Below are 10800 nucleotides of genomic sequence, written 5' to 3'. Positions count from 1 at the left end.
GATCACCTATCGTTCAAGAACCCACTGACAATGAGTTTGATCTTTGTGGTATGATATTTTTGTAATTTTTAATATAGATTCATTAAGTAGTGCAGTCCAAGAACAAATGATGTTAGAAAATTATCATATGCCATGCTCTTATGCTATTAAATTTTGTAGACTTCGTGCGATCAATCTAAGGATTTATGTGAACAAATTATAACAATTCTTTCTATCGTTATGGGTAAGCTGATGGTGAAGAAATTTGGATTAGAAAATATCCACGATTGTAAGTTGGAAATTTAAAGCTAGGTTCAGACAATTTCTGAGCAAGGTGAAGTCTAGGGAAATCTGTGAAAGGATTTGGTAAATTGCCTTAGTGTGTGTTAGTTATACCATAATTTAATACATTAAGGAGGCCGTTGGATTTTTTAGAAGTAAATTCGATTAAATAGAACTTTGATATTGAACTTGACGTGAAAGAGTTGGTTTAGAACGTCAAGTTTTAAAGGTGTGTTTTGAAATGAACACTTTTTGGGAGATTTCCAAGTTTCTATATCATGCATGCTGCTATAGCATGTGAATTATTTCCCACTATAGCGGGTTATTTTTCTATGACTGCAGCGCAATAGCAGGATTATACTGCTATTGTCAGGCCCCGAGCCTACACCCTAGACATGGCTAACACTCAAAAATCATTGCTGGTCCCAAGAGAACCCTTAGTCTGGTTGATTACTAAACTGAAGACTAAACATATGTGTGGAAGCTTCATAAAGTGAACCTTTAAGAAATTTAAGTAAATCTCATGCAATTTTTTTTTTTTAAAATTTAATATAAATACTAATAATAATACTAATAAAACTGTTTGAAACTTTTGAAAATAAAAGATTGAACTAACTCACTAATTTTGTCCATGAAGCCTCTACTATACTGAGATAGGTAAAGGGACAAGACCCATGACCAGTCTACTCCACTAAGGATGACTCATAATTAAATAAACTGAATTGGAGGCCTTCAAAAGTTGGGAGGTCTCGCTAACTGCTTATGGAAAGGAATCTTAATGAAGTGCTTTGATCGTGAGTACCAGAATATGCATCATAAAATGATGCAATGTCGAATGACTTTAGTACATGGAATATACCGTATATGTAATACAGCTGAATGAAAATGTTGAGGTGAACTGAATACTCATACTAAAAGGAATACTAAAAATAACTAGATTGAAAGTAAAACATGCAAGTGTAGTGAAAACCTCAAAGCTTTGCAACTGAAATAAGGCAACAAATGCAACTCTTTAAAAATAATACTTTTCTTTTCTTGTGTAGTTTCTCTAATCGACAACCATCACTATGATCCTTGTGCTGATACAACATACTAATCAAGTTGCCTGAACCGTCCAATACCTTAGCAAGATAAGAGACACAAACTCAACTCATGTATCCATATAAAAGGATGTATCAGGGACTAAATTGAGGAGTCGCCCGAACTAACGGTACGATACTATCCTATGCTGGATACGTAGTTTATAGGGTTTGAGTTACCTAAATTCTTACCCAAATTGGTTTTTAATTCTACTTAATAATCATGCAATGATGCTCATAGAATAAATTGAGTAAGAGACTTAAAATACACCTCATTTAGTCTCAATGGTCTTTGACTAAGTCAGCTCTTTTCCAATCTCTTTCTGCTCTCTCTTTTTAAAATAACAAGCATTTAGTACTACTACTCATTCTCAAAATATCAATTATGCATAGTACTCTAACTCATTTCAACTCTGAAAATCATGCATAAAATCAATAATGTAAGACTTCATAAACTCAAGTACTGTAATGCACTTGGGACTCTCATGTTTCCTAAAAAACTCTTGTTTTACTCTAAGCATGAAAATACTCTCTCTTTATCCTAAAACAATGCGTAATAATAAGCAACTTAGTAACTCAACTTTGGTTCATGTGGAAATCAGCATAAACAACAACTTTAAGAATTTGAATCTTAGGAATATTCACTATCTCAATAAATATACATAGGTGTTACGACCCAAGCCTAGGTCCTAGACGTGACATGGCGAATGAGGAACTTGGAGGTACATCACCGAAGTCTCTTAGCATTAATTTAGCCTTTGATAGGTAATGACAATAAATCAACAAGTGGGAAAAAAGTGAAAAGAGGGACTAAGGGAAACATCATAGAAAAAACCATAACGATCAAACTTTAACTTATATATGTCCAACAATACCTCTAACATTTAGATTTGGCGAGGGTTAGGACAAGTCCCTAGCTCAACCTCAATAAAAATAGAATGAAATGCCATAATAAGTGTCCAAAGGTCTCAACATATCATAATATATAAAGGTAAAAGGAATATTATTCCCGAAATATAGGAACTGACCAAAATTAGCTTTCAATCGAAAGTCTCAACTAGTCACGTGGAGGAGAATGAGAAGGACCACCGGTTCTACATGGTGATAATATTTAGGCCAAAGTAAGCGTTAGTACTTTGAATGTACTAAGTATGTAGGAATGCAATACAATGAAAAACAATAGGAATTTATAAAGTAAAAATGAATAAGTGCATGCAAGAGTAATCAAGTACATAGCATTTGAAACATTCATTTGTGGGAAGATGACTATAATCGACATTAAGACCATGTGAGCTATAACATGGAATCGAACGTAACCCCCTAAAATAGAAGGGGAAACTACTTTCCAACTATAACTAAGTCAACATTCATTTCTTTAACATTTAATGGCTTTTTGTGGATCCACTAGCCTACCCTACAAGGTCTCCTATATTGGCACATAGTTTAAAAAACTAGAGGTTGCTACGAGGATTCCTTAACGAACGCCACCTCAAGACTCACTCTGTGCTAAGTCAAATACCAAAAAATAGCATTTCACAGTAACATAATCATACGTATAATTTAAGACATCAAATCATCATTCGGTAGAATAGCACCTTAAAAGCCTTTGGTGATTCAAGTATGCAATAATTGTCCTTATCGCATAGAGAATCAATTAGCTTGGGTGAGAAGCCTCTCACCAACATTCATTCTTTTATTTCAAGACTCCCATAATCAAAATCATTAGCTTTCATAAACATGAGTTAGAGTCCATAACTTTAAAATCATAATTTCGTGAAAATAGAGTGGAATTGAGTGGGTTAAAGTCAATTCAACTTCCAGCATGTGAGTAATGGAAATCATGCATAAACATTGGGGAATTCATCAATTTAAAATCATGCTTTGAATAACCCAGCATGAATTTGAAGAAAGAGTTTAAGGAACTAAAAATAGAGAAGGCACTTGAAATCAAACAATCCATTCATTTGAAATCATATTACCTCAAAATAGACCAATAATCATTAGCTTAATCATGATTCATACTATTAAGTAGAGGGTGGAGCAAACCACAAGAAATTCTTACTTGAAATCAAAGACTTAGTTTAAAAGTTGTTTTGGGCTCCATGGATGGAAGAACACATGGATAAAGACATACCTTGATAATTTTCGACCTTGAAAGTGGAGGAGGAGACTTGTTCTTGAGGAACCCTAGACTTTGCTTGTGATAAAGAAGATCTTTGTGAGGAGCTTTTAGGAGAGGAGGGTTTTGTGAAATTGAAGTGAAGGTAAGAATGAGGGGTTTGAGGAGGATTAGGATCATTAGGTAGGTCAAATTTGTTCCCAAAATGAAAACACTTTGCTGATAAAACATAGAAAAAGACTAAAATGCCTTTCTTAAAAACATGCCGGACAGATCCTATGAATGGTCCTTACGAATCGTAGACCTCCCTATGACTCATAAAAAGGAATCGTCGTACAGGGTCTGAGAAAACCCTGAGGATTGAGTCTCTGAAGTTTCTCTATGACTTTTAAACACTTCTATGACTCATACAAGGGACTCGTCCTGCTGGGTCTGAGACACCCTGAGAACTGATTCTGTGAACTTTCTCTACAGATTGGTTTCACGAGTCGTCGAACGAGAAAGGAGTCATAAACTCGACTCATAAGGTCTCCCTAACCCTTAGTCAATTTCCTTTCCTCAGGGCCCTCTCTATGAGTTACTTTTATGACTCGTAGAAGCATCTACGACTCGTAGCTGGATTTGTAAACATGCAGTCCACTTTTTCAAAGGTTTTTTCTTCTTTTTGACTTTTTGACTTATGAGGTATTACAATAGGACTCAATGAAAGGAAATTATAACACATTCGAAATTCAATACAATTTCTACTAAATTTCAAAGTTGAACTCTTTAATGAGAAAATTGAGATGTATAGCGAAAGAACTAATTCAATCCTGCTATGATTAGCCTTACAAAACTTGAAGAACTAGATTTTTGAAAAATTTTGACGAAGATACTTGAATCCCTAGTTTTCTCCCCTTGATTCTTTCTCTTAAGCATTGGGAAAGTGTTTGAGAGTTATGAGGTCGAATAGTAATGCTTAGGAACTTAATTAGGTGTAAACCATCGGGGTTTAAGCTTAAAAGGGATGGGAAAAGTCTAAAATAACCCCTTTTATAATATTGGCGAAGTAGTCTACAAGATTATTTACGATCTGTAGAAGCTTTTATAGGTCGTAGGACTGAATTGTAGTAACTTAGCTGAAATATGAGGTTCTGGACTTCATCCTACCATCTTAAACTACGACGTAGATGCTTCTACGATCTGTTCTTGGGTCTATAGGATTATACCCATAAAAATGACTTTCAAGAATTTTCCCATGAGTGAACTCTACGGACCGTACCTCGACCTACAACCTGTAGGTCAGGTCCTTAGTTACTGATTATGAAAACTCTTATCTGGCAATCTCTGGTAAAAAAATTATAACATTTTACTCCTAACTCTAAATTAGGAAAACTTAGTGGACTTGGAAAGAAGAATCATAGACCTTCAATTTGCTAGGTTATAGGCCACCTAATTCGTGATATGCTGAGAAATATCATCATTTGAATTTGACAGAAGAATCATAGACCTTCAATTTTCTAGGTTATAGGCCACCTAATTCATGATATGCTGAGAAATATCATCATTTGAATTTGACAGAAGTAAAATTTTATATCAAAACTCAATCGGTAAGGAAGCTTTCAACTCAACTTTGTGATAAAGGATTCATGTGACCTTGATTCATCTCTAAATATATTACCGCACTAAATAATTAACCTTAACACCTATGCACAATTAAGAATCTCCCGGTATGATCCTATACACATATGAAGAATGGTTCGGATCATAGCTAAAAATATTTTGGGGTGTTACAATAACTCCCCTTTGGTATCATTCATCCTCGAATAATGGTCAAGATGAAAAGGAATGGAAATGATTCACTTTTAGTAAGTTCAAGCCTAACTCTAAGTCACGTGGTACAACACATAAATTGATTATACTAATCTAAATCTCAAGATTAATCTTCCATTCCTCTGTAGGGAGTTTCATCCCAAGAGTGCTACTCCTTCAACAACATTCAACAAACTTCGATTCCTAATGAAGAAGTATCTAATGCACCAAAAATTCATCCATGTGCCCTCAATTCCATATGAAGCCTAGTACTATAACCACTCCATGGACTCTAAGTAACCAACTCTTCCAAGAATTGCCCGCCTTTTTATGTTCTCCAGCCACTAAAATATTATGCATCACTATAAGCAGATAGACCAAATACTCTCATCTAACTATTACTCATAAGAAAACCTCATATTGCTCTTCCTACACATTTATAACCTTACCTTAGATAAAATAACACACCACCACTATCACAACAAGAAACATCAAACTTCTCCTATCTATCAATACTCAACTACTACCATTAGTATCACCATCAAAATTAGAAGAGGATCATTGGAGGGGCTTACAATGAGAGATCCAGAGCACGATTCATTTGAGAAATTTTGATATACGATATGCATGGCATAGCATTACTTCGCAAGACACTGAGGGAAAATCATGAATTTTTGAGGCTGAGCATACTATAAGACCTGAATGCTTATATGATTAGATTCATATCATGAGGCTAATATTGGAAATTAAATAGAGTTAGATTGAGATCAATAGGCTAATGTCTCCGTCTCTTATTATGGGAACTTGACATAGATGTGAATCTATTTGAAGTGTATGAGCATAGGTCATGGACATAATTCTGATATGTGAGATATAAATAGGGTGTTATAACGATTAAAATTTGAGGAATGAACTAGAGCAGGAATGGATTGATATATCACCAAAACTTTTTTGAACACATCACTATCTGATTCTTATCACTTGAATTATTTCCTCACCTTATCATCTCCCCCTTAGGATTGAAGCCGACACTCTAAGACTATCGTGCTATTCCACATGCTCTAAATTTGCCAATATTCGCTTTATTCTAGTACCCAGAAAATGCTGATGTCATATCTATTGAACTCTCCAGGTGCAGGTAAGATTCATTCTAGGGCTTCTTTTTGAGATGCTTCTCTTAACTTCATCATGCTTGTATATAAGTGTTTCTTTAATTGTTACCCAAATTGTCTTATAAAGATGCCTTATTAACTCTTAATAGTTTGACTTGTACTTCTTATCCCTCCAATATTGCTATTCTAAGATCATATCTACCTAAATGGAGGATACTTGTACTATATTTAATTATCTCATAATTGTCATTATATGATCCTTTTGAACAAATTCTTATGGGTAATAAAGAATGCTCACATCATCCTACTCTACATTGATGCCTCAAATATACTATCTAGGCACACATAGAAAATCATAAACTAAATGAGAGACTCATCTAACTATATACGATTTTTGGTACACCTCTTAATGCTCTTGCTTGTCTAATGACTTTGACACACTTCATTTCTCTCATCTAAGGTCACATACAATGCATTTTTAACATCACACTTCTTGCAAGTTAATATCTTAATCTCTTGCATATGATATGTCAAGCCTACAAGATCAAACCTCCGAACTAACACTATCAATCTCATAATGCTATCCCCTTTTTCCCAATGCTCATCTAAAATGCAACCTTAGGGTCTAGTACTAAACACACCCTTCTTTCGGATCTCGAATCAAGGGGAGTCAATTCCAAAATCCCTGTGCTGTGATGGGATAGCATTATAATTTCTCATATACTATACTAACTTATGACTACTAAATAAAATTAAGAAACACTCACCCACCAAGACATTATGAAAAGTAGTCAATCTTTATCTTCTAGTCTACCTAGTTATAGTTTATTGTCTCATTCGCTTTCACAACTTAAATACTATTTACCCATTCATTATACTAATTTCTTAAATAGTTCCATAACCCTATGAATATCATGGGGCTCTCCCTTCAAAATCATAAGCCTAGCGTGGACCTAACAACTCATGAATACTTTGTTCTTTTGTTCAACACCTATACTTTGTATTTACTAATGCAATGACACATCAACATAATTTCCTTTCTCGGTTTGAATGTACTCTAGCTCATCTTAACCAACAACTCTTTCTTTAATTTCTATCATAAAAGCTAGATGATACTTACCTTTCTTTAGTCAAAAACAAAGGGACTTGACAAATCACCTCAATTCCCCATTTGGTGCTAAGTCAAATCCCACAGAATAGTTTAAAAATATAAGAACATAATCATTTACATAGACATCATCAAATCATCATTAGGTAGAATAGCTCATTAAAACTTGATGATTCAAATCTGAGAATTGTCCTTATCACATAGAATCCATTCTTTGGCTAAGAAGCCCTTTCATCATCATTCAATCATTCTTTTATTTCATAACACTCCCTTTTGTTCATAGATATTTACTTTCATGAACATTCATTTGGAGTCAAGCTTTCAATTCAAACTTTATTGAAACATAGTAAAGCTAGGTTTGTTAAAATCAATCAACGTTCAAGTCATTTAAAACAATGCTACCATGCATGCGAGTAATGGAATACATCACTTAATTCATCTTTAAAACCACCCACCAATAAACTTTAAAACTTCTTTCATGTCTTCAAATGAAGACCTTTAATACCTCAAAGATTTTATGCAATTAAGATAAAATATAGGCTAAGATAGGTACATAAACTTTAAATACTCAATAACTTATACATTTGGAAATCATAACATGAAAACTCATATAAAATTCATCAAGTAAAATTGAATTGCTAGGTTAGAAAAATACTTGGGCTCCATGGTGGGAAGAACCAATGGATGGGACTCACATAACTTGGGGAATAAAGCCCTAATGTACTTTGAATGATAGAGACTTGGAGAACCTTGAAGTGAAACCCTAGATTTTGATTAAAATCCTTGGAAGAACTTGAGAGGAAAGAACTTTGTGTGTTTGAGTCTAAGTGTGAGAATGAGGGATTGGGATAGTTTAGGGTCCTTATATAGGGTCTATTCAGCCCCCAATATGACCACATTATGTTAAAATGCAAAAAAGACTAATATACCTTTAAAAAGTTGGTCAAAACCGACCCTACTAGTCGACCCTATGGGTCGTAGAACTTTCGATGAGTCGTAGAAATTACTTATCGTGTAGGATATGAGGAAACATTGATTAACCAAGCCTATGAAGTTTTCTTATGAGCCATGTATACAACTTGTAAACATTTCTACTAGTCATCAAATGGACTCATCCTACGGGTCTGAAGCCCTGCACAACCTGAGCCTCTGAAGTTTCTTGACGAGTCATTTCTACTACTAGTCATTTTTTCTATGAGTTGTAACATGGATTGTAAACCCCCTATTCAGTTAGTCAAATTTTCAGACCTCGTAGTGAGTCCTACGAGTCATTTCTATGACTTATAGGATCTTCTACGACTCGTATAGTGAGTCATAGGACTTGATTTCAGCTCATTTTCCGGAATTGTTCCTTTGTTTCGACTCAACTTACAGCGCCTTACAGATAAACACTAATATATGATTCTCTTGGGCTTCACACATAAGTAGTTTAAATTATTTTGAGATCATTTTAAGGAAATTATTATTTATCATGTGTCTATGTCTATCATGTCTAAAGTATTTTGAGTTGTTTTTACTGAAATATTTTTTAATTTTTTAATTATACAACTTATATTTACTTAAACATAATAACTAAATAAATTACTTAAATAGAAGTCATTTTAGTAACAAATATAAGTAATAATTCACAATTTATCAAATCGATGATACATATTTAGCTTAAATTATCGACATCACCTACCTAGTTAAAATAATAAAAACCATATAAGGAGTGTGTGCCGTGAAATGAGAAGAATAAACCATTAGTATGAGTTTACTGGATTTTAAATATCGCAAGATGTGCTTCACGACAACCCAATGGTAAAAAATAGGTGAGTGCATATATTAGCTTCATTGTTGACAGAGAAGGTGATGTGTGGTTGGGCTAAAGTAAGTTGATGCATGTAATACCCTTCATTTACAGAGTGTTAAATTATCCCATCGAAGGTTTACTATCCAGATTCTATAGTTTTACGTTATTGTTTTAAGCAAGATCGATGAATTTATACGAAATTGGGAGAGTAAAGTTGAAAATGAGTTATTTTACCAAGAATTATTTATATTAATTCATTTGAAAAAAAAACTCAAACCAATGTTATAGGCAAACGGGAGCCCTGGAACAAAAATTCTAATTGATCGATTAATTGATGAAAAAATTTCGTACAATTCATGGGTTGACTTGGGGTGGGCATATCTCTCAATATATATAATGAGATGGAGGGACCACGGCCTATCAAATTGAAGCTATGTGAGTCTAGTTTCCAACTCATAAAACCATATGCCAATCTGACATTGGAGTAAAGAGCTATGACCATATTATCATAGATTGTCCGAGAAGACCCTGGTTAGTGAACCGGGTCGGGTCAAAATCACTTTATAAGTCTATTTTGGGACATTTTTTAGTCCCAAATAAACTCTAAAATAGATAGTTTGTATTCCTCACTTTTAGTTAGGGTTTCAAAATCAAAACAAATAGATATCACCATCCAAATCCTCCAAAAATCAAAGCATATGCTAGGGGTGTTGTGGAGAGCAACTAGCACGTGTTATCTATATTATTTGGTGATATTTGAAGTTATTTTCGAATGAAAGAACTTGGTAATTCTTATAGGTTCTTGGATATTTAAGCTTGTAGTGATAAGGTAAGAGTCCAAGGACACTTGTGATCATTTGTGGGAAGTTATATGATTGTTTTGACAAGTTATGTCTCTAAAGAAAAATCATCCGTTTTAGCTTTAATAAGGATTGTTTTTAGATTTTTTAAAACTGTTTTAGCCACTTATGAGTTACATATTTATATTTTTTTATAAAGTTAGGATATAATGAGGACTAATTGTGAAAGAACTTTAAGAATTTGATTGCTCGTTTGAGAGGTATGTTATTTAGGCTAAGCTTCATCCTTCCTTTAAGCACGAATTTAGGAAAATTTCTAAATCATCAAATGGGATATTTTACTATTCTATTGCTATAAAAACCTTCTATTAAAGGCATTCGGATCGCAACTGAAGTATTTTTGTTATTCTATTATGTTGATACTCCACTCATTTGGTTATATGTAGTTTTATCGACTTCCTTAACTATATGTTCATATGTGTAATTCTTATTCTTCGTTGGGTGTTGTGACTTAAATATACTATGAAGGAACATCAAGAATTTGCAACAGTCCTCCTTCCTTGCTAAAGTATATTTTGGAAAACTTTAAAGTACTACATCAATTTCCAAAAATCTCAAATATAAATTGTATATTTAAACTACTAAAGAACATTGTTTTTGAAATACTGTATTTTACAAACTATTAAGGAAACATGTATAGTATCTAAGTGAAGCACCTTATGCTCTTTATGAATATTC

Source organism: Solanum dulcamara, chromosome 12 (assembly GCF_947179165.1).
Source record: "Solanum dulcamara chromosome 12, daSolDulc1.2, whole genome shotgun sequence".
Taxonomy (NCBI): Eukaryota; Viridiplantae; Streptophyta; class Magnoliopsida; order Solanales; family Solanaceae; genus Solanum; species Solanum dulcamara.
This window is presented reverse-complemented; position numbering follows the sequence as displayed.